Source organism: Bos mutus, chromosome 20 (genome assembly GCF_027580195.1).
Source record: "Bos mutus isolate GX-2022 chromosome 20, NWIPB_WYAK_1.1, whole genome shotgun sequence".
In the NCBI taxonomy this organism is placed as follows: Eukaryota; Metazoa; Chordata; class Mammalia; order Artiodactyla; family Bovidae; genus Bos; species Bos mutus.
Window position 1 is genome coordinate 47,761,280 of NC_091636.1, and position 27,023 is coordinate 47,788,302.

Below are 27,023 nucleotides of genomic sequence, written 5' to 3' on the forward strand. Positions count from 1 at the left end.
GAATGGACTGGTTGGATCTCCTTGGGGTCCATGGGACTTTCAAGAGTCTTCTCCAACACCACAGTTCAAAAGCATCAATTCTTCAGTGCTCAGCTTTCCTTACAGTCCAAATCTCACATCCATACATGACTACTGGAAAAGCCATAGTCTTGATTAAATGGACATTTGTTGGCAAACTAATATCTCTGCTTTTTAATATGCTCTTTAAGTTGGTCATAAGTTTTCTTCCAAAGAGTAAGCATCTTTTAATTTCAATGCTGAAGCCACCATCTGCAGTGATTTTGGAGCCAAAAAAATAAAGTCTGCCACTGTTTCCACTGTTTTCCTTTCTATTTGCCATGAAGTGATGGGACCAGATGCCATGATCTTAGTTTCCTGAATGTTGAGTTTTAAGCCAACTTTTTCACTCTCCTCTTTCACTTTCATCAAGAGGCTCTTTAGTTCTGCTTTACTTTCTGCCATAAGGGTGGTATCATCTGCATATCTGAGGTTATTGATATTTCTCTGGCAAACTTGATTCCAGCTTGTGCTTCATCTGCCCAGCATTTCTCATGATGTACTCTGCACATAAGTTAAATAAGCAGGGTGACACAAGTACAGCCTTGACGTACTCTTTTTTTCCTATTCGGAAAAGTCTGTTGTTCTATCTCCAGTTCTAACTGTTGATTCCTGACCTGCATACAGATTTCTCAAGAGGCAGATCAGGTGGTCTGGTATTCCCATCTCTTTCAGAATTTTCCACTGTTTACAGTGATCCACACAGTCAAAGGCTTTGGCATAGTCAATAAAGCAGAAATAGATGTTTTTCTGGAACTCTCTTGCTTTATCGATGATCCAGCAGATGTTGGCAATTTGGTCTCTGGTTCCTCTGTCTTTTCAAAATCCAGCTTGAATATCTGGAAATTCATGGTTCACAGATTGTTGAAGCCTGGCTTGGAAAATTTTAAAGATTATTTTACTAATATGTGAGAGGTGTGCAATTGTGTGGTAGTTTGCACATTCTTTGACATTGCTTTTCTTTGGGACTAGAAGGAAAACTGACATTTTTCCAGTCCTGTGGCCACTGTTGAGTTTTCCGAAATTGTTGGCATACTGAATGCAGCACTTTTCCAGCAACATCTTTTAGGATTTGAAATAGCTCAACTGGAATTCTATCACCTCCACTCACTTTGTTTGTAGTTATGATTCCTAAGGCCCACTTGACTTCACATTCCAGGATGTCTGGCTTTAGGTGAGAGACCACACTATCGTGATTATCTGGGTTTTGATGATCTTTTTTGTACAGTTCTTCCACGTATTCTTGCCATCTCTTCTTAGTATCTTCTGCATCTGTTAGGTCCATACCATTTCTGTCCTTTTTTGAGTCCATCTTTTGCATGAAATGTTCCCTTGGTACCTCTAAGTTTCTTGAAGTGGTCTCTAGTCTTTATCATTCTATTGTTTTACTCTATTTCTTTGCACTGATCACAGAGGAAGGCTTTCTTACCTCTCCTTGCTATTCTTTAGAACTCTGCATTCAAACACTTTCATCAGATCAGATCAGATCAGATCAGTCGCTCAGTCGTGTAATATCAGTTTACTCTTTTGAAAAATTTTATTCACATATTTTGCCTTATTTTCTTTTGATGTTATACTTTTACTACACATGCAAAGAATCATTTAATATAATTTTAAATTGCTCATGATTCAAGTACTGCCATATATAAATGATGAGAAATTGTTTCAATTTCTTTACTGTTTTTAATTTTATGTAAATATACTCAGTACAGAAGATTTCATTTTAAAGTAAAGCATTTCATTTGTTATTTTATTCAAAGAAAATCTTTGTTTTTCTTTCTCATTAACCTTAATACATCTAAACTTTGTTTATTTGTATCTTGAGAAGTAGCATTTGATTTGTTTTATATAAGGGAAAACAACTTTAATGTCACTTTATAGATATTACATTGTTTATTGATTTGTAAGGCCACCTCTTTCACAACCAATTTTCCATAAATATCTGTACCTGATTTAGAATAGTGATTAATACCCTTATTATAATTATATATGAATATAATACCTGTTTATTATAGATATATCATAACTAGATATAATATTCCAATTTTTTTGATTCCCCTTGTCTCTATCCAACATATATACTTATTCCACATTTTATAATCAACTCATCTGAATCATTTAAAATAATTTGGAATTATGTGGATTGATTTATTGAATTTTTAGTGATTATATAAAACTGGCATTTTTATACTTTTGGAACTTTTTATAAGTGGAAAACATGTTTCTCTCCTTCTGTTTGTATTTGTTATACATACTTCAATGACATTTACAAATCAATTTGTGTGTAGCTTTGCCTTCTTGTCATTTTCCTCCGGATTATGTATCATTTTGTCTGATATCTTAGTTTCTACTGAATAGTAAGCTCTTATTTAATGTTTATATTGCATTCATACAGCTTTTGAACTCTTTGTAAAGAATTCTAGAAATTTTTTCTTTAATAACTTTTATATAAGAAGACATGATGTATAGAAATCATTTTTGTACAGTAATGCACAAAGTTAACATTACATTAACATTTTTCTATTACCATTTCACACAGGCAGGCTTCATTTATCTTATATTTTGGATTTCATTGATTAATACTTCAGTGCTAAGTATAATTTTGGTGGTTGTATTAATGATTGGCAACGTTTGCATTACACTTTTGAATTTGTTTGGTGTGCTTATACTTGCATTGTACAATATTTATGCATGACTAGATTAATTGTTTCCAAATACCATTTTATTTGCTATAATAGAATTAGCACCCATGTCATGTGACCCACCGTCACATGACTGGCCCATACATATTGTATGACTGGGTCTCTCAAAGGGCTCAGCGAGCCCAGAACTGCCACCTGAGGTCAACTAACTAGAAACAGACTGTTTATTTTTCCATTCATAAGGGCTTTATTTAAATATCTACCTGGATTACCACAGCTGCTTGTACTTTACATCCTAAAGACACTTTGAGCCCAACCTAGATGTCCATCAGCAGATGAATGGATAAGAAAGCTGTGGTACATATACACAATGGAGTATTACTCAGCCATTAAAAAGAATACATTTGAATCAGTTCTAATGAGGTGGATGAAACTGGAGCCTATTATACAGAGTGAAGTAAGCCAGAAGGAAAAACATAAATACAGTATACTAACACATATATATGGAATTTAGAAAGATGGTAACAATAACCCGGTGTACGAGACAGCAAAAGAGACACTGATGTATAGAACAGTCTTATGGACTATGTGGGAGAGGGAGAGGGTGGGAAGATCTGGGAGAATGGCAATGAAACATGTAAAATATCATGTAGGAAACGAGTTGCCAGTCCAGGTTCGATGCATGATGCTGGATGCTTGGGGCTGGTGCACTGGGACGGCCCAGAGGGATGGTATGGGGAGGGAGGAGGGAGGAGGGTTCGGGATGGGGAACACATGTATACCTGTGGCGGATTCATTTTGATATTTGGCAAAACTAATACAATTATGTAAAGTTTAAAAAAAAAAAAAAAAAAAAAACACTTGGAATTTAGAAAGATGGTAACAATAACCCGGTGTACGAGACAGCAAAAGAGACACTGATGTATAGAACAGTCTTATGGACTCTATGGGAGAGGGAGAGGGTGGGAAGATTTGGGAGAATGGCATTGAAACATGTAAAATATCATGTATGAAACAAGATGCCATTCCAGGTTCGATGCACGATACTGGATGCTTGGGGCTAGTGCACTGGGACGACTCAGAGGGATGGTATGGGGAGGGAGGAGGGAGGAGGGTTCAGGATGGGGAACACATGTATACCTGTGGTGGATTCATTTTGATATTTGGCAAAACTAATACAATTATGTAAAGTTTAAAAATAAAATAAAATTTAAAAAATAATAATAAAAAAATAAAATGAATGCTTTTTCAAAAAAAAAAAAAAAAAGAATCTTCTGGACTTGACTTCTGGTCTCAGAAACTGAGTTTTGTAGTCTGCCCCCAACACTAATCTTACTTTTTCTTTTCACAGAAATTCCCCTCACTGACTGACTGCCTGACTGCTCAGACCATCCAGCAACTATCCTTACCATCAAGTCTAGGTAGAAGACTAATCTAGCACTTTAACCACAGAAACCTGCCTGAAGTGAAGTAGAACTAGTTTTTCTCAGTTGTTCAATGGGAAAACAAAAGGAGGGATTGGCCAAGGGGACCTTAACATTTCCTTCCCCTGAGTAATCTTTACACAAGCTTCTTCTAGACTCTAGGTCCTCATCTCCCTTTACTTAGAACATTTACTTTAGAAAACTTGTAATTGCAGATTATATTTATGGCCCTTCAATATGTGAATATGTTTTAAAATTTCTTGCCGGTTTCACACTGCAGGATTATTTTCTCAAGGACATGGGAGCCATCCTTTTGAAATGTAACCGTGAAGAAAGATTGAGCTTCCCCATTTCTCAGACTCTGTGAAAAGGTGGGAGTCTAACTTCTCTGGGTGCTTTGCTCAGAGTTTTAAACCTACTTTCTAGCATGACAGTTTATTTTTTCTTTGGGCAAATCTAATCAGAAAACAAATGCAGGAGACATAAACGATGGGTGTTCTATCCCTGAATTGGGACGATCCCCTGGAGGAGGGCATGACAATCTACTCCAGTATTATTGCCTGGAGAATCCCACGGACAGAGGAGCATGGTGGGCTACAGTTCATAGGGTCGCAAACAGTAGGACACAACTGAAGCGCCTTAACACACACACACAATCAGGAAACAGGTAGCCCATGATCTCTTTTTCACCTGGCATTTAAAAATCCTTTCCCTGCCCTTTGTTTTTTTTTCACAGGACTGAACTCAGATGGAGTTTACTGGAGATCTCCTTTTGCAATAGCTTTGAATACAGCTTTCCTTACTAGTTTAACATGGTCTAGTTTAATTCTGCTTTGACACTAGCTAAGAATCATTTAAAGTTCTTCTTTCAACTAAGGATATGGCCCACCAAAGATTGCTTCCATAAGTACTAGAAAGCCCTGTAAACTGAAAAAGTCATTATTAGACTACAGAAGAGTTGTGAATGCAAGAGTCCAAATAAATCATGTTCAAAGGATGTCAGTCCTACAGTGATGATCAGATTGTTAAACTCTGAGAATATTTGCTAAGCCTGAGAAGTTTGGACTGCAAAAGACAGCAAGTCTTTTAGAGTAAAGAGAAATCATTAGCACTTTTAAGACTAAAATGACTGATATGATATATTAATATTATCATCTCTAAGATACTCAAATACAAGATAATTTTTTGACCTGCCAATCACCTCTACATTTTTCCTCTGAGTTCATGATGGTGTATGAATCTGGGGTAGCTGGACTGGATTGTAAAAATAAATCTCACTGTTAAAGCCCCAAATCTTACAGGATGGAAGAGCCAATGATAATACAAAATATATAGTATCCTCAATATATTGAAACTAACTGAAGCTGTACCACAGTATTGACTCACTTAAAGTCCTAATTAGAACAAAGATCTCACTGCGGCTCTCAGACAGATGAAAGGGAGTTATCTCTCTGTTAGAAAATAATATATATACAACATATCCATATGTCTTTTAAAAATAAAACCCAGTAGAAGATTTAAGAAAGATAGAAGACATACAGAAGTATAATGTGCTCTGACATTAAGAAGAAAAAGACATAGCAACACTGTTTTGTTTTCGTTTTTTCCTGATATTATTGTGTTCAATAGTATTCATAAAAAGTAAGTACAAAAATACCTATATATCATTCATTTAAAAATTTCTTGGGTAGCTCAGTTGGTAAAGAGTCTGCCTGCAGTGCAGGAGACCCAGGTTCAATCCCTGGGTCAGGAAGATCCTCTGGAGAAAGAAATAGAAACCCACTCCAGTATTCTAGCATGGAAAATCCCATGGACAGAGAAGCCTGGTGAGCTACAGTCCATAGGGTCATAAGAGTCGGACATGACTTAGTGACTAAATCACCATAAAAATTTCTTAATGCTATATATCTGGTATTCACATATTTTATAGCATCTTACATTCCACACTTACTGTCTGCAATTTTTAAAAAGTTTCTGTGGTGTGATTCCTAAGCAAAATGGAAATAAAATAAATATTTTTGGTTAGTATTAATTTGCTTTACAGATTTCCAGTTAAAGTGCTTATTGATAGCTTCATGATTATCATAAATACATATAAATATTTATTTTATTTTATTACCATGGATGGAACAGAAGCATTTGTCGATTCATTAGTCAGTCACACGATTACTAGATAAAGTAAAAAGAATAAATACCAAAAAAACATTTTGTGAATTCAGAAAAAGTGTTAAAACATTGTTTAATCAGCACATTTGTTTAGCACAATGTTATTTCTACTAGTGTGTTTTACAAGTAATCTTAGATTCACTATGAATTTGAGGACAATGGCCTCATTTAGATTATTTTATCACTACAAAGATTTGGTAATTGAGAGTGTGCATTCCTGATGTTAAGAACCAGAATAGGATGTATACGAAGTATGTTAATTGTGCATTTTATCTTACAGAACTCCACACAGTTATTATTTCATTTTAAGAATAATTAAAATTCAATGGACGAGAGAGAGAGTGGAAGAGTCATTCAAGCACATGCTAATTAAAAGGACTTATCAGTGGATTCCATCATGTTAATAATCATACTGAAAATATATTGAGTCGGGTTTATACACCCACTTATGAAGACATGTAGTTCATACCAGTACTGAAGAAAGGTAGTATCATAAACAGAGCTGAAATGCAACTGATTATTTTTACTTTACTTGTTTATTATTCTTATGATTAGATTTCTTTCAAGTTCAATTGAGAAAGATTACTTTTTTTTTTTTTTTTTTTTTGAAAGATTACTTTTCTTCTCAACATTTTTGGAAAATCGCCTCATCATTTTATTAAATAGATAATGCTCTCTACAATACAAATAGATAATGTTCTCTTCAATACAAATTAAAATTAAATGATTTGAAAACTGATATATATTGTAGATAATTTTTTTAATGAAATATATGACAAATTTTTCCTCTTTATTGTCCCCATAACAAGATTTTCATGTTCTTAAAATTAATTATATTAGAGTATAAACATCTTGTGAACATTAGAAATGTCCTACATTTTTGTTTATCAACTGTTTTCATCATCAAATTTGTCAGAATAAAATTCAATGCATAAATTAATATAAAGCATCTTTTTATGGACCCAAGTGACTGATAAGTTTAACGTCTGAACTGACTAGTGCATATCACAAATTATACTTTTTGAAATATTGGGTTGAATTGTATCTACTTGCTTCATCAGCCCACATCACTGAGCAGTAAGCCCAAATTCAAAGAACTGAAAAATCATGCTACGTCTATAAATATTCCATCACTATGTGAAACGTATTTGTGAGATTTCTTTCTTTCTCTCTTTTTCTTTCTCTCTCTCTTTCTTTCTTTTTTAGCTGCACCCCCTGGTTTGTAGGCTATTAGTTTCCTGGACTGAACCTGGACTCAGTCAAATGAAAGCACAAAGTCCCAACCACTGGAACACCAGGGAACTTCCTCAATTTGGAATTTCAAAATAGATTTTTTTTTCTCATTTTGTTCCTTTGAATGAAAGAAACATAAATCCAACCCTTTTTTCAAACATAACTTTACCTCAAGAATCAGACAAGTGTCACTAAAAATAGAATTTACTTAATCCGATAAAAATGTCCATACTTACTCCTTGGCTTATAAAATCATGGTATTCTTGAAAAAGTTTCTGCTTTTTTTCCAGAATTCATTAAATTACACCTAGCTTCCTAAATAATTTCTACTACACAACATGCAACATCTTTGTTTTATGAGAGCATTATAGAATGTAACATTTCTACTCTTGAACTTGAATTGGTACATTTCATATCTATTCATATTCCACTGGCTGAAATTTGCCCACGTGGCCATGCCTAACTCTCAAACACAATTTTTCATTGTGGTCACAAGTAGAGGGAAACACAAAATCCTGGTATAGCTACCAATCTCTACCTCAAATCTTATGTGCATAAATTAGAAAATAAGATCACAAATTAATTAAATCCATGTTTTTATAAAGAACAATAGAATAAACCAAAATAAAGAAAAATTATCTAAATGAAAGCAGAAATCAGTGGAATATCAACTTAAGAAGAATGAGGTTCTCAACAGCATCCATAATCTGAAAACTTGTAAATGATTAGATAAAAACACAAAACTCTGGCAATATTAATCAGAAGAAAAGATGGATAAGTAAACTATCTTAGACATAATAATTATTTGCAATAAAAATATTTTAAACTTTAAATTAAAATATAATTCCTATAAATAGTTACATTTATTCAAAGAATCAATTTATTAGCAAAAGTTACCGACAAAATCTGAGTTCACAAGTGAATCGTAATAAATGCTTAAGCTGTAGAAATGATTAACTAAGACTAATATGCATTTTACTGAAAAAAACAGATGAGAATACTTTAAAGTGAATACAAATTTAATTTAGGAGTGTAGATTCAAATGTTTTAAATCTAAATTGAGAGTACTAACATAGTTGAAAAATCATCACACCTTTCTTTTCAAACTGTTCACAATTTAGTAGCTGAGACCATTTTTCCCTAGAGATTTTCCTTTCCCTTTTCTAAGTACAGTTGTTGGAATCAGTGTTTTTCTGTGATAGTTAATGTTTTAAGTGCTTCCAATAATGAGAGGGATTTGGATTATTTTGGTTTTAGATATCCATATTGCTGACCTGGCCATTGTTCTTAATAAAGGTGTGTGTGCTCAGGTTGCTGCTCCATTTCTTAAAATACAGACTGCGTAAATATTGCCTCTGTAAAACTTCAGAATTCAAGATTCCTGATTGTTTTTCAATATAATATTTAATATTTCCCTAGATATATTTATGATAAACTTTTTTTTAATTCAAAATAGGACCAGGGAAGAAAAAATTGGGTTTCATCATTTGTCAAAAATTTCCACTCACAGACAATAGTAAAGAAGTAAGAAAAAAAATCTTAGCTTAGTTTCCTAGCACTGTCACTGTTGAGCCCTTACCAGAGTTTGGTACTTCAGCTCTGTGACTCTTTACTGTTGAATAATTTCTTATCTTCAGTAAGAGAGCTGAAAACCAAATGACTAATATCTGCTTGCTTAGCATCCTCCTCCATTTATTAAACTTTGAGGCTAGTTTATGCATATGCCTTAGCAAAGTTTCTTAAAGCTGAGAAATATTAAGAAGAAACTGTCTGTGTTTAGTTGGATCTCCAACTGTGCCAGTCTGAGACCCTGCAGGAAATAAAATTCTCCCAAGGACCATTTGGAGAGATATGAAAGAAGGGTAAGGAATATAGTGATGGATGCTGAAGCATCCATGAAATAGTAATGATAGGAAGTCAGAATCACTACAGATCTGAAGAAAAAAGAAGAGGGGATGAAATTACACAAGCCCAACAATTTCTGGAAACTCAAAAGAAAGGTTTTCTAAGGGTAGGACAGCAGTGAAACTCTTCCACCCCGACAGAGGCAGGGTCATGATCGAACTCAGGTCTCCCACATTGCGAGCAGATTCTTTACCAGCTGTGCCACAAGGGAAACCCAAGAATACTGGAGTGGGTAGCCTATCCCTTCTCCAGCGGATCTGCCAGGCCCAGGAATCAAGCTGGGGTTGCCTGCACTGCAGGTGGACTCTTTACCAACTGAGCTATCAGGGAAGCCTAGGTGCTTACACTTGTTCAGGTATTTACACTTGTTTTTGATTTCCCCTGGAAAATAATGACCCCTTCTGATCATACAGCTCTCAGCTCAATTATCATTTCTTCATAGATGCCCAAGCTAAAAAAAAAAATCTTATATTTCATGATCCCTCATTTATTTGCTCCATATTGAAACAAGTATTGAAATTTTTATCACGGAATTAGTTTATTTTTGCTCTTGCTGCTGTTGTTTCATTTAGAATATAATTTTAATGAGATAATTTTTTGACATACATGAAGTTCTCTCATTGGACTTGTATAAGAGAAGAAAACAGAAGATACACAGACAAATAGTATGTTTCACACATGGTGATTATCAAGAACAAAGATGGGGCTGTTGCTGAGTTGAAATGGGACTAATGGTTTTCATATACGGGTAAGTTGAGTTAGGTGATATTAGGTGAAAGAAAGGAAAGACTTATGAGCAGTAGGTACACACAGGTGGAAATGAATAGACAAAGATGTAAGGGTTTCTTTATTTCTTTGAAGGGGAACATATTTTAAAGGAATAGAAAAGAGACCAATATATTTGAGGAGGCCAACAAATAAGGAGAGTGTTTACACAAACAAATGAAGAATTAACAGGCCAAAAACAATTAGAGCATTCTAGGTCATTATAAGAATGTTGGTTTTTACATTCTGTTAGATTTTAAGCCTTTCACCAATCTTCATCTTAACAGATCCTGATATTTTTACAGCTGTTTGTCTCTGGGCTAAGAATGATGTAAAGAGTGGCAAGTGTTGACTAGGAAGAACATATAGGAAGCTATTGCAGTAAGTCTGGTGATAAAAATCTGTCACAAATTCCAGCTGAGTTATTTCAAATCCTAAAAGATGATGCTGTTAAAGTCCTGCACTCAATATGCCAGCAAATTTGGAAACTCGACAGTGGCCACAAAACTGGAAAAGTTCAGCTTTCATTCCAATCCCAAAGAAAGGCAATGTCAAAGAGTGTTCCAACTATTGCACAGTTGCACTAATCTCAGACACTAGCAAAGTAATGCTCAAAATTCTCCAAGCTAGGCTTCAACAGTATGTGAACTGAGAACTTCAAATGTTCAAGCTGGATTTAGAAAAGGCAGAGGAACCAGAGATCAAATTGTCAACTTCAGTTGGATCATAGAAAAAGCAAGAGAATTCCAGAAAAACATCTACTTTTGCTTTATTGACAATGCTATAGCCTTTGACTGTGTGAAGTGAAAGTGTAAGTTGCTCAATTGTGTCTGACTCTTTGCAACTCCATGGACTATCCGGTCCATGGAATTCTCCAGGCCAGAATACTGGAGTCGGTAGCCTTTCCCTTCTCCAGGGGATCTTTGCAACCCAGGGATCGAACCCAGGTCTCCCACATTGCAGGTGGATTGTTTACCAACTGAGCCACAAAGAAAGCTCTTGTGTGTGGATCACACATACAAATTTGACTGTACAGATCACAACAAACTGAAAAATTCTTAAAGAGATGGGAATATCAGATCACCCTACCTCCCTCTGGGGAAATCTGTATGCAGGTCAAGAAGCAATAGTCAGAACCGGAATGGAACAATGAACTGGTTCCAAATTGGGAAAGGAGGACGTCAAGGCTGTACATGGTCAACTTGCTTATTTAACTCATATGCAGAGAACAACATGCAAAATGCCAGACTGGATAGTGCATAAGCTGCAATCAAGATTGCAGGGAGAGATATCAATAACCTCAGATATGCAGATGACGCCACCCATATGGCAGAAAAGGAAGGGGTACTAAAAATCTCTTGATGAAAGTGAAAGAGGAAAATGAAAAAGCTGGCTTAAAACTCAACATTGAAAAAAACTAAAATTGTGGCATCTGGTCCCATCACTTCATGGCAAATAGATGGGGAAACAATGGCAACAGTGACAGATTTTATTTTCTTGGGCTCTAAAATCACTGCAGATGGAGACTGCAGCCATGAAATTAAAAGACGCTTGCACCTTGGAAGAAAAGCTTTTATAAGCATAGACATATTAAAAACCAGAGACGTAATTTTGCCAGCAATGTTGTACATAGTCATAGCTATGGTTTTCCCAGTAGTCATGTATGGATGTGACAGTTGAACCATAAAGAAAGTTGAACGCTGAAGAATTGATGCTTTTGAACTATGCTGTTGGAGAAGACTCTTGAGGGTCACTTGGACAGCAAGGAGATCAAACTAGTCAATCTTAAAGGAAATCAGTCCTGAATATTCATTAGAAGGACTGATGTTGAAGCTGAAGTTCCAATAATTTGGCCACCTGATGTGAAGAACTGACTCATAAGAAAAAACCTTGATGCTGCAAAAGATTGAAGGCAGGAGAAGAGGGTGGCAGAGGATGAGATGGTTGAATCGTGCCACTGACTCGATGGACATGAATTTGAGCACACTCTGGCAGTTGGTGATAGACAGGGAAGCTGCTGTGTTGTAGTCCATGCAGTCACAAGGAGTTGGATACAATTGAGCAACTAAAATGAACTGACTAGCATTGTAGTAACAGTGAAGGTGGATAGGAGTGCTGACATCCTGAATAAAAACAATTGCAGCCTCCTTAAAGATTACAAATGAATGAGACAAACAGAACAGTGAAAATTAAAATATTGCTTTTCCCCCCACTCTAGAAATTTGAGAACCACAGAAAAATGGAAATCTACTCCATTTCTCCAAATGGAGAAATTGGAGAAGTATAGAAAAATGGAGAACCATTCCATTTATTAAAGTGGGGTAGACAGCCAATGAGCTTGCTTGCGCATGGAAGAAAGACCAAAGGTTTGGTTTTTGAAGGGCCTTTAGATATTATAATTCAGTAGTAGTGTAAGTGGTCTTGAATTTAGGGTTTATTTCTTGAGTTTATGTAGTAAGTATAAGAGTAGACTTCAAACTGGGTTCATTAGCATGGACATGACATTCAAAGTAATAAAACTGCATGAGATCATTAAGGAGTATGTGAACCCTTTTGCACCACTCAAAGAATTAGACATTACAGAGATGATAAAGATTCTTGCATATTAGAATTTGGAATAGTGAAGTTGTTAGGAATAAAATCTAGGGTACGATCCTGTGAATGAGTGGATGACATGAATTAAACATGAGATGAAGACAATATTGCAAGAAAACATAGCAAGGAACTGAGAGAACAGTTCTTCAGAATCACTGTCTCTATGGATATTAAGTGAAGTGAAGTCACTCAGTCGTGTCCCACTCTTTGCGATGCCGTGAACTGTAGCCTATGAGGTTCCCCCATACATGAAATTTTCCAGGCAAGAGTACTGGAGTGGGTTGACATTTCCTTCTCCAGGGGATCTTCCCAACCCAGGGATCAAACCTGGGTCTCCTGCATTGCGAGCAGATGCTTTTACTGTCTGAGCCATCAGGGAAGCCCTTTTAAGGAACAGTGGGAGCTAATTCTGTAATCTATAGCTAAGAGTAATGAAAAGATAATATTGCAAAACAAGTTTATCTTCTTTCTAATGTGGCTTATCTTATCTTCTTTCTAATGTTTCTAACATTCAATAGCCCATATATGTGCCTTGGTCTTGTTATCAGGGAGATCATTGATCAATATGCCTTGTCTCCTTTACTGATGAAAATTATCATGTAATTTTATGCTTTTATACATCATAAAATATGAAAATGGATGTAAATGGAATAAGTATTTACAGATATTTTTTACAAAATATATAAACCCTTGATATGTTTTCTTAGTGAAAAGAAAGTGAAAGTTGCTCAGTTGTGTCTGACTCTTTGCCACCCCATGGACTATACAGCCCATGGATTTCTCCAGGCCAGAATACTGGAGTGAGTAACCTTTCCCTTCTCCATGGGATCTCCCACCCAGGGGTCAAACCCAGGTCTCCCACATTGCAGGCTAATTCTTTATCAGCTGAGCCACAAGGGAAGCCCAGAATACTGGAATGGGTAGCCTATCCCTTCTTCAGCAGATCTTCCTTACCCAGGAATTGAACCAGGGTCTTCTGCATTGCAGGTGGATTCTTTACCAACTGAACTACCAGGGAAGCCTTTAGTATCAATATTAAATGAATAACATTAAATAATATCATATTTTTCTCAAATTTGACTCACCCCTAACCAAAAAGAAATCTCAATCACCAAAAATATCACAGATATACATACTTAAAATATATTTTAACAGTAAATGCATGCATGTAAGCCTTAATGTTTAAGTAAATATTAAATGATTTTACCAATAACATTGTGTTTTATTTACAAATTAATAATAGTTTAAAGATCCTACAAAGACTTCTCTGTAGCTCAGATGGTAAAGAATCTGCCTGCAATGCAGAAGACCCAGGTCTAATCCCAGGATTGGGAAGATCCTCTGGAGAAGGGAATGGCAATCCACTCCAATATTCTTGCCTGGAAAATTCCATGGACAGAGGACCCTGGCAGGCTATAGTCTGTGGGGTTGCAAAGAGTTGGACACAACTGAGTGACTACTACTACTACTACTATTATAACTTTAGTGGTTTTACATGGGAGAGCAAATCCTACACTTGGTTTCAGTTACATAAATATTTGTTGGCACTGATTTCTAATCATATCATAGACTATTTAATATTTTGGAGTAGAAAGAAGAAATATACATAAATATTATGTTCTTTTGACATTAAAAATAGGCAAATGAAACTTCTGAGGAGAAAGATCCAAAAATAAAACTCACATTTAAGCAAGATGGCAATTTTTCAAATAACAAACATCTAAATCTGAATATATTCACATAGATGACAACAAACAAAATTAAACTATAATGGGAAGAAATTTAGGAAATGTTTCTGGTGTCAAAATTGAAAACAGAACTGACAAAATACCATCAAGATTTCCTCCAACATCTAAGGCTGCATCATTCTATTTTGTAGAAACAAATATGGCAAATGGTTGTACAGCTCTACAAATTTACTAAAAACTGCTGAATTGCATCTATCAGATGGGTGAACATTATGGTATGCAAATTACATACCATAAATAAAATGAATAAATTGGTTTAAATATCCATGTGTTATATATATATATATTCATATACATAAATGTATTTGTATCTGTGTCTGTGTCTGTGCATATATGTGTATATACATGTATACAGTATGTATATAAAAAGCCATCTAACAAGTTGAATGAGTAATCAAAACCATTCAGAATACTCTTAGTGGAAAGATACCAAAGTGAAAAGACACCAATGTGGATAGTCTATTATTATCAGTCAATAGATCAAACAACAACAAAAACACATGTACACAGAGAATTCATCTATATCATGTGTAGTCTACTGGTTCTTCATGTAGTATAAAAATAAAATAAAAAATGGTGATTAATTTTAATCACATCTGGTTCTTTGCTATTAAAGCAGAAAAATATAAAGTTCAGGAAGAGATCATAGGATGGGAGTGAGAATTGTCTCATTTTAACTTTGAAATATGGAGAAATCCCTTCCAGGTAATTATGGTACAGATTATTTTAAGAGTAATGAGCCTTCAAACAACAGGAAGGACTTCCCCTGGGGGTCCAGTGGCTAAGAATCTGCTGCCAATGCAGGGAATACAGGTTCAGTCCCTGGTCCAGGAAGACCCAACATACCATCCTTCAAACCCCTGCTGGATGGGCAACTAAGCCCATCCACCACAGCCACTGAAGCCCTCACGCCCTAGAGCCTATGCTCTGCAACAAGAGAAACCACTGCAATGAGAAGCCCACAAGTTGCAACTAGAGAGCAGCCCCCCTCACTACAACTGAGGAAAGGCCGTACACAACAAAGACCCATGGCAGCCATAAATAAATTAATAAATAATTTTTTAAACATAGGGAATAAAAGATGAAATGTAGAACACTTTATTCCATTTTGCTTACACTATGCCCCACAATAGAATTGACATTTATTTTTCCTAGTGATTAATACTAAAAATATTGAAATAATTTTAAACCTATAAATGTTTCTCAAGCGTGTATACTTCTAAAAAAGCAGGTGTTTCTTGAAAATAATAAAGCCAACATTTAGAGTCCTTCAGGTTGCATGTGCCACCTCCAAATTTCTGAAAATAAGACACTCGCCTCATACTTAGTGTCATGAGTTCATAGAGTACTTAAGATTAATTAGACCTATGTAAAAATCTAGTGCCCTAATGCAATAAAGAACACATAAGAAAAAAAGTATAATATAATCTCCATTTGGCAAAAATTGCAAAAATATCCATAAAATTAACAATAAGCTCACAATAAAAATAACAAAATTTTAATGAAATGACTGTGATAAAGGATGTCACAGGAAAGGCTGAGCTGATGCTCTGTTCTCACTGTAAGGAAAGAAATTACTAAATCACTGAAATATAAAGGATCAAATAAAGGAGACAAAGATAAAGGAGAAAAAACAAAATTAAGAGGTGTCTGGCAGGTAATTAAAATGTTTATGTTCAAGGTTTGAAATATTTATTATATTTTCAGCTTTTAAAAAATACAATTTGTATCATTTACTTTCTAATTTTCAATAATTTTCTGTCTCATCTAATTAAATAGTCATGATTTTGCATTTTAAAAAGTGATTCCACAAATAGTTTGCCTGCAGAATCCTTGATTTTGTGTTGACTCTTTCAAACATCTCTTTAAAATAGTTTATGGTTTCTTCTCCTATACGGCTCACTGATTCATCACATGCCCCAGTTCTTCCTTCTATATTCCCTCTTTCACACTGCTTCCAAAATAGTTTTCCAATGTAAAAATCTGATTACAAGAGTTCATGGCTCAACCATTTTTTTTTAACATGTAAATTTCAAACTACTGAGTACAATGTGGCCCTTTCATCATGACATACTGGTTAAGGTCTTTGGCCCATCTTTTATTTAGGTTGTTTGATTTCTTATTGTTGAATTTTAAGAGTTCTTTCTAGATTTTTAATTACAGCTCTTTATCAGATACATCTTTTGCAAATATTTTCTTCCAGTATGTGACTTGTATACCCATTCTCTTGACATTATATTTCATAGCTCAGAAGGTTGCTGTTGCTGTCATTAATTTTAATAAAGTGCAATATTTTTGTGTGCTTAGTCACTCAGTGTGTCCAACTCTACAATTTACCAGTTACATTTTTTGAGAGGTTTTGTTTTTGGTGTTTTATCTATAAAGGCATCATATCCAAGGTCATCTAAGTTTTCTCCTATGTTTTATTCTCCAAAGTTATCTTCTCTGAATTTTACAGTCTTGTGTTTTACATTTAGGTTGCTAATGCATTTTGAGTTAGTATTTGTGAAGGGTGAAAGACCTCTGTCTAGATTCGTATTTTTGCATGTGGATGTCCAATTGTCCATTTATTTGCATTTTCAGGATGAACAATTTCAATATTCCCATATGTTTGGTTTATTTTATCAGTGTATTCCATAGTGTGCACTTTTTTCCTATGAAGAAAGATGTTATCTTTATACTAAATATGAAATACATTCATCCTTGTCAATATTCAAATAGCAAATATAGAAATAGATCAAGATAAATACCAGAATATGAGAGTATAAAAATTGAATGAAACTTTTCATTCCTGAAAAAAAAGTACATTTTTAAAGAAGCTAATAGTAAATATTTGAGTTCTCTTTCTATGATTTGTGCATTGGTAAAGGTTGTAGTGAAAATTGTCAAACGACTGTCATTTTCTCTTTCTTGTTAAAAGCTTTCTGTGTGGAAAGTTGTCCTACACTGTGTCAAAAGAATAAGCTGTCAGATTGCTAATGTTTAATACATTGTGAGAATAACTGCCATGTACTATACAAATTTGACCTTTTCAGGACTCCAGATTTGATTGGATGGACATTTCTCTCCTATTTAAAAACTCAAACCCCTGCTGGAAAGAGCTAGAATGACCATCTGTTGAAATTCAGAATACTAAAAAGGTTAAAGTATACAACCAAGTGCTTCATAAAATATTTCATAATTAAAATTTTCCATAGTGTCATAAATAATGAGAAACTGAAATGGTGATATGAATTCAATTTTCATTATTTAGAAAATAAAATGTAAAGTAAGAATGCAGTACTATTAGCTGTTATATTGAAGGTCTATAAAAAAAGGTATTTTAGTTTTGCTGAGGAATCAGGGATTAGTCTAAAACACAGTCACGCCAGCACAAAAGAATGTTTCATTTTAGTTCAAAATGGCATTTAGGATAATAATAAAAAGTGTTAATGTTTCAGTTCAGTTCAGTTCAGTCACTCAGTCGTGTCCAACTCTTTACAATCCCATGAATTGCAGCACTCCAGACCTCCCTGTCTATCACCGACTCCCAAAGTTCACTCAAACTCACGTCCATCGAGTCAGTGATGCCATCCAGCCATCTCATCTTCTGTCGTCCCCTTTTCCTCCTGCCCCCAATCCCTCCCAGCATCAGAGTCTTTTCCAATGAGTCAACTCTTCGCAGGAGGTGGCCAAAGTACTAGAGTTTCAGCTTTAGCATCAGTCCTTCCAAAGAACACCCAGGACTGATCTCCTTTAGAATGGACTGATTGGATCTCCTTGCAGTCCATGGGACTCTCAAGAGTCTTCTCCAACACTGTGTTAATGTTTGCAGTGCATTAAATCCTGAAGGTTTAAGTCATCTGCTCAATGTTGGCATGTATACTTATTATCTAGTTTATAATATCTCAGACATTTAAAGTAGGATAAATTAAAGCACAACAGCTGGCACAGCAGAAATCATAAATAATTAGATGTATCTTTTAAATGCTAAGATTGATTTTTTGATAGAACTATGTCTTAGTTTGGGCTGCCTTAACAAAGGATCATAGACCTGGTGGTTTATAAACAACAGAGGCCGGAAGGTCCCAGATGAGCATGAGAGCACCATCAGGTTCTGGGGAAAGCTCTCTTCTAGGCTCCCTTCTTGTGTTGACAACATATCTTTGCTTCTCCACATGTCAGAAAGACATGAGATAGTTCAATGTCCTCTTCTTTCAAGGGCACTAATCCCATTCATAACAGCTCCAATTTATAACTTAATTACCTCCCAAAGACTCTCCCTCTTAATACTCCTAATAGCATCACAATGGGTATTAGATTTCAGTGTAAAGTTTGGGGGATAGATATTCTGTCCACACAAAATTATATGATCTAGTATATGATGCAAATATATGATTTCTGCATACAATAATTACAATAGGACATATTGACATAATTGTATATATTTAATAGAACTATGATTAGTATATATTATTGATGAACTTGAAGACATATTTATTTCCATTGAATAAGTACGATTAAAATAAATGTCATTCAATAATTTGGTAATAATAAATGTTAAGATATTTGCTGAAAAATAAAGAAAACTAAGCAATACTGATGTATATTTTGTTTAAAAAAAATTGAAAAGTTTTAGAAATATTGATTTTAATTAAAATGGCATTCAATTAATTATGGATTAGAGTTATTAAAATTATTCTTACAGAGTCATACTGAATTGTTTTACCTCACCCAATATAAATCATAATCTATTTAAATTACACTTATTTATTTAAATTTCAATTTTTGATATTAAAGATGAGACTTAATACAGAAAATATAGTCTTTTAAACAAAAACTTTTTATAAAACAAATAAATCTGCTAACTTAAATATTTATATAAATATAATTCATTAGACTATTAATGTTATAGATGGAAAGAAAGATTCCTGAATGCAAAATTGACCCATGAAAGCCTATAGTATGTGTGTATATATATATATATATTTATCTACAAAGAAATACATGTAAATCAGGCTTAAAACTGCTCAAATACATTGTATCAAATTAAGTATTATAGTTCTTACTCTCTGACATAACTGTAAACATAATTTGCATGGTTCCTAAGAGAAGGTAATAAAAGATTCAGTAATTAACTGAGATGAAATGGATTTTATGCTTTTATATATTTTAGCTCATGATGGTAAAATCTCTGAAAGTCCATTCACCTACAACAATTTCATCCTATGTGATATTAAACAAACATGAATAGTGTTTCTACTGCTATATAAAATAGGTAGAAAGGCTGTATAAGATACACATTACTATATTAAAATATATAATGAGAATAAATAAGGAAAGAGAAACTGCAGTTGATATAAAAAAGAGAATACTTAAAACTGAAGATACATTGGCACTGAAGTAGGTGGTAACTAATTAAACAGAAAAGTACATATTGCAAGCTAAAGGGTGGTTTAATGCTAAAATGGGAACAGGAAAGAAATGTGTTCTTAAGAAAGCAAAAAGGAGAAACTGGAAGCGAGCTATTTTGTAAAATGGAGACAACAGAAAAGCTTAGTGGAAGGAAGGGAAGGAAGGATGGAGAAAGGAGGGACTAAAGAATAAAAATCTCTTTCATCTGGTCCAGGCAAAGAGAGATTATGACTCTCCCCATGATTTTGGCCACAACCTGCCTGAGCTGAAGTACAAATACACACCTGGATTTCCTGTAATATTTAGTCTTACTAGATCTTAGTGCCATCTGAGAGATAATATTGTGCTTAGTTGTTCAGTAGTGTCTGACTCTTTGCAACCCCATGGATTGTAGCAGCAGGTTCCTTTGTCTATGTTCCTTTGTGTATGGGGATTCTCCAGGCAAGAATACTGGAGTGGTTGCATTAAACACATTTCAACAATTTTAAGATCAAACAGAATATAGAATACCTATGAATATACAACAGTTATACTGACAAAAACCATAGTTTCCCTTTGTCAGGCACATTAGAAACCAGAAAAGAATAAGTAAAATATTTAAGGTGCTTAGATCAATGACTGTTGATATAGAAGTCAGTAGGTTAATTTTATTTTTCATCTTGTTCCTTCTTCAGTGACCCCAGTAGAGCTCCTTTAAGGCAATAACACCCATTTCTCAATGGCAACCCACTCCAGTGTTCTTGCCTGGAGAATCCCAAGCATGGGGAGCCTGGTGGGCTGTCATCTATGGGGTCGCACAGAGTCGGACATGACTGAAGAGACTTAGCAGCGGCAGCAGCATGACAAAAAAGATGAATTGAAAATATATGCTTAAATAAACCTTAATAATAAGAAAAGTTAAACATTTCTCATTTATTTTTAGTATATACGTGTTTCCAAATAAAACAATGTGCAATTTCATATACACTATTCATAATTTAATATTAGAATTGCTGCAATAGCATTTAAAATATTTGCTGAATCAATTAATTTATAAATATATATACAAGAGTATATAAATATGTCATATTTTCAATTAAATTTATCTTAATTCTGTTACTTGTTAGAAATGTTTGGTCATTAATGCCAACAAGAGTTAAAAACATAACTAGAGATTCTTCTCAAATACAGTCCTATAAAAATGTAAACAAAGATTTTCAACTCACATGATGGCAACTTAAAATTTTAACTTATATGAGAGCAAGAAATACACATAGCCACGAACTTAACTCCTATAAACAGGAAATTCAGGAATAAAATATACTTGATGAAATCCATTGAAAATCTTTGGTGACACAGAATATGAAATACAGTTATTTTTACCTTGAAAATGGTATAATATTGTGGTCTGAGATTAATCTAAACCTGAAAAATTCATGTAAACAAATAAATGTTAAACATTTTGAATTAATAACTATAATGAATAACATTAGAAAATAATCTGATTAATAATTGATTTAATTAACTAATGGAAAGAGTCTTCTCACCTGTTGTACATTGTCAACAGTTAGGAAACAGGTATTAATAATGCCACATAGATAATTCAGGAAGAACTGATCATTAATAAGATGGGTCAGGGCAAGAAGTTCCACCTGTGCTGACATCAACTTACAGTAGGGTACTGGAGAGTCTCTTCATTATTTTGCTGTTTGTGTTTTCTTTTGCAGCTTCAGCTAAACTTTTGAACTTATTTTTATTCAGTCTGAAAATCTTTAATATGTCTTTAAGTACAGGTTCAGTGTTAAGTTCTCTCCTTCAATTGTCTGACAACTTTTATTTTCAATTTTCCTCTTAATACTTTAAAATGTTTAATGCAACACTTTTTGGCTCACATGACTTTGAATACAAAATTAGCTGTAAGTCTCCCCCTCCTTGAGTTTAGTTCAGTTCAGTCAATCAGTCATGTCCAACTCTTTGTGACACCATGGACTGCAGCACGCCAGGCTTCCCTGTCCAACACCAACCCCCAGAGATTGCTCAAACTCAAGTCCATCGAGTAGATGACACCATCCAACCATCTCATTCTCTGTCATCCCCTTCTCCTCCTGCCTTCAGTCTTTCTCAGCATTAGGGTCTCTTCCAATAAGTCAATTCTTCCCATCAGGTGGCCAAAGAATTGGAGCATCAGCTTCAGCATCAGTCCTTCCAGTCAATCCTAAAGAAAATCAGTCCTGACTAGTTGGATCTCCTTGTAGTCCAAGTGACTCTCAGGAATCTTCTCCTACATCACATTTCAAATGCATCAATTCTTTAGTGTTCAGCTTTCTTTATACTCCAACTCTCACATCCAGACATGACCACTGGAAAAACCATAGGACTAGATGGACCTTTGTTGACAAAGTAATGTCTGTGCTTTTTAATATGCTGTCTAGGTTGCTCATAACTTTTCTTCCAAAGAGTAAGCATCTTTTAATTCCATGGTTGTAGTCATCATCTGCAGTGATTTTGGACCACCCAAAAATAAAGTCTGTAACTATTTCCCCATCTGTTTGCCATGAAGTGATGGGACTGGATGCCATGATCTTAGTTTTTTGAATGTTGAGCTTTAAGCCAACTTTTTCACTCTCCTCTTTCACTTTCATCAAGAGGCTCTTTATTTCTTCTTCACTTTCTGCCGTAAGGGTGGTGTCATCTATAAATTTGAAGTTATTGATATTTCTCCTGGCAATCTTGGTTCCAGCTTATGCTTCATCCAGCCTGGCATTTCGCATGATGTACTCTGCATACAATTTAAATAAGCAGGGTGAACAATATACAGCCTTGACATACTCCTTTTCCTATTTGGAACCAGTTGTTCCACGTCCAGTTCTAACTTTTGTTTCCTGACCTACATACAGGTTTCTTAAGAGGCAAGTCAGGTGGTCTGGTATTCCCATCTCTTTCAAATTTTCCAGTTTATTGTGATCCACACAGTCAAATCTTTAGCATAGTCAATAAGGCTGGAACTCTCTTGGTTTTTCGATGATCCAATAGATGTTGGCAATTTGATCTCTGGTTCCTCTGCCTTTTCTAAATCTAGCTTGAACATCTGGAAGTTCACAGTCCACTTACTGTTGAAGCCTGGCTTGGAGAATTTTGAGCATTACTTTGCTAGCGTGTGAGATGAGTGCAATTGTAGAGTAGTTTGCACATTCTTTGGCATTGCCTTTCTTTGGAATTGGAATGAAAGCTGACCTTTCCAGTCCCGTGGCAACTGTTGAGTTTTCCAAATTGGCTGGCATATTGAGTATAGGACTTTTAACAGCATCAAATTTTAGGATTTGAAATAGCTCAACTGGAATTCCATCACCTCCACTAGCTTTTTTATAGTGATGCTTCCTAAGGCTCACTTGACTTTGTATTCAAGGGTGTCTGGATCTAGGTTTCACTCCCTTTAAGTGCCTGTTTCCATCCCTACCCAGAACTCCATTTGGGATTTTCTTAGAGTTTTCATTTAGTTTGGGAACATATCAATTTGCCTCTAATTCTCATTTTTTTCCCTCTCTCTTTATGTGGGAAACCTCTTAAGGTTAAATACTTCAATAATGTCCTGATTGCCCCTGAGTAACTACTATATTTTTTCAAAATTGTTTTCTCTTTGCTTCAGTATAATTTGTTGTAATATTTGAACATGTGAAGTTTGTGCTGAAGATTAAAATGGACCTCGGATAGTCAAGAATTTTCAACTGAAATCTAAGGCTACCCTTGTGGCTCAGCTGGTAAAGAATCTGCCTGCAATGCAGGAGACCTCAGTTCGATCCCTTAGTTGGGAAGTTCCCCTGGAGAAGAGAAAGGCTACCCAGGGTTGCAATGAGTCAGACACAACTGAGTGGCTTTCATTTTCACTTATCTTCAAGGCTACATACAGACATTTTACTGTGATCTGAATTTAGATGGTTTTCAAAACCTGGTAGTGAATGATCACCAAGGAAATGACTCAAAAAGAGAAAAGAAGAGTTAAATAATGAGTCCTGGAACACTCCAAAAATAAGAGATTGGAAAATCTAGAGGAAGCAGCAAATGAGAAAATAAGGATCAATCACTACACAGGAGGAGAATTAAGTCTGTGGTGGTATTCTGGAAACCAATGCTAGGAGAGTGTTTCCAAGAGAAAATATTAATCATCTGAGTCAACACATAAAGTGAATACTCAGAATATACTTTGGACTGATGTAGTTATAAATTTTTAATGTATAAAAGCAGATATAATGGAGTGTTGAGAATGAAGTTCATAATGACTATTAGAAAGAATTAAAAATAAGAAACTATTTGAGTCTACAAACTATTGAGTCTACAAACCCACTGACAGTGTTTTCATTAATCTCATTTTTTTGGTGGTAATTTATAAAGTAATTCATATGGTTCAATTTTTATATTTCTAATCTTTCCTCTGCACATCACAGGTAAATGTAAACACTAGCAATAGATTCTGCATCAGACCAATTATACTGCTTAAGTAACAGAGCTGCCCTACTTACTCTCAAAATGGCAAGTACACCATTCAATGTTTTGTCTCATGCTAGTGGGCTGCCGTCTATGGGGTTGCACAGAGTCGGACACAACTGAAGCGACTTAGCAGCAGCAGCAGCAGCCCATGTTTCATATTTTCATGTGTATACATAAAATGTGGCATGCTATCTCCATATATAACAAGTTTAAGTAAGATAACTACCACCTTGGATTTTAAAATCTTAAAGAGTACTTGAAAGCATAATAATAAAGTATAGGCCATGCTTCAGAGAATGAACATATTTGAATAACTGACACTTTTTGTTTTAAGTGCTGGGAAACTTTTGACTAAGTCCCTGAAATTCCATAATAATTACACCTGCAATTGGATAGATTATTTCAGCCTAAATGGACACTAATTTTAATAGGTTGTAGGGTTCTGGTCCCAAATAATTTGGTTGGGGCCTAGATGTCAGAGTTGGAAACAGTTACTGAGAAAGTCCAAATGATCTGCTTTAATCAGCTATGAGATGCATGGGCATATATCCACTCTTCTGAGCATTAAGATTATCATGATCATGTGAAATAAGTGGACTGTTCTTGAATTACTGGAGCCAATTCAGTGTGTTCTATTATAATTGCCTATGCAAAATCTGTAAGATAGCTTAGAGTAAACTGTCATCTTAAGATCTGTTTCTAATTCCACAACAAATAATTTCAAAGAAATGTCCTCTAGGTATCTACTAAGTGGCATGTGGTTTGATCTATTTCCAGAGGTAATTACACCAGAAATGCTTTTAAAATTGAGAAAATAATTATCTGGGACATTAAAACTTTTTTTTAGCAACTGTATGGTTGAACAAAACAAGCTTATGCAATTGTTATTAACATACAGAAAACATATATAAAGTATATTTAATAGTTTTATCTAGCATATTATGTTAAAAGCTGTTACATCTCACTTGTTTCACCACATTTTCAAAATGATGACATTGTCCACTCAGTATATTGCCAGCTGAATTGTTAGCTACCATTTCATATATATCTTGCAGTATATAAAAGAAGTATCATAGTTTTACATATGTTATGAACATGTTCAGATTTTTGTGTTAAGGTTTTATTGTTTCTCAAAGTATTTTTTCCCCAAGTTATATGTTTGCCAACACTATATAAATGTTCCTGCTTTAATATTCTCAAGACACCTGTTTCATCTCCTTTGTGTAAGTCACATATCATTGTGTAACTGTACTTAAAAATAATTTTGTTTTATGGTTATTATAAACCGCAGCAGTGGCTGCAATGGTGCAGGAGCGGCTGAGAGGAACTATCCCACTTCCAAAGTCAGGGGCGGCAGCCGAGAAGAGCTACTCACGTCCAAGGTCGGGGTGGTGGCCGAGAGAAGCTACCCCACGTCCAAGGTAAGGAGCAGCGGCTGCACTTTGCTGGAGCAGCCATGAAGAGATACCCCACGTCCAAGGTAAGGGAAACCCAGGTAAGACATAGGCGATGAGAGAAGGCATCAGAGGGCAGGCACACTGAAACCACAATCACAGACAACTAGCCAATCTGATCACACGGACCACAGCCTTGATAACTCAATGAAACTGAGCCATGCTACGTGGGGCCACTCAAGATGGACAGGTCATGGTGGAGAGGTCTGATAGAATGTGGTCCACTGGAGAGGGGAATAGCAAACTACTTCAATATTCTTGCCTTGAGAACCCCAGGAACAATATAAAAAGGCAAAAAGATAGGACACTGAAAGACGAACTCCTCAGGTCGGTGCCCTCCTCAGGTGCCCAACATGCTACTGGAGATCAGTGGAGAAACAACTCCAGAAACATTGAAGGGATGGAGCCAAAGCAAAAACAACACTCAGTTGTGAATGGGACTAGTGATGGAAGCAGGGTTTGATGGTGTAAAGAGCAATATTCCATAGGAACCTGGAATGTTAGGTCCATGAATCAAGGCAAATTGGAAGTGGTCAAACAGGAGATGGCAAGAATGATTATCAACATTCCAGAAATCAGAGAACTAAAATGGACTAGGATGGGTGAATTTAACTCAGATGACCATTATATCTAATACCGTGGGAACGAATCCCTAAGAAGAAATGGAGTAGCCATCATAGTCCACTCTCCGAAATGCAGTACTTGGATGCAATCTCAAAAATGACAAAATGATCTCTGTTCATTTCCAAGTCAAACCATTCAATATCACGGTAATCCAAGTCTATGCCCCAACCAGTAACACTGAAGAAGCTGATGTTGAATGGTTCTATGAAGACCTATAAGACTTTCTAGAACTAGCACCGAAAAAAGATGTCCTTTTCATTATAGGGGACTGGAATGCAAAAGTAGGAAGTTAAAAAACACCTGGAGTAACAGGTGAATTTGGCCTTTGAGTACAGAATGAAGAAGGGAAAAGAATAACAGGGTTTTGCCTAGAGAACAAACTGGTCATAGCAAATACCCTCTTCCAACAACACAAGAGAAGACTCTAGACATGGACATCTCCAGATGGTCAACACCAACATCAGATTGATTATATTCTTTGCAGCCAAAAATGGAGAAGCTCTATACAGCCAGCAAAAACAAGACCAGGAACTGACTGTGGTTCAGATCATG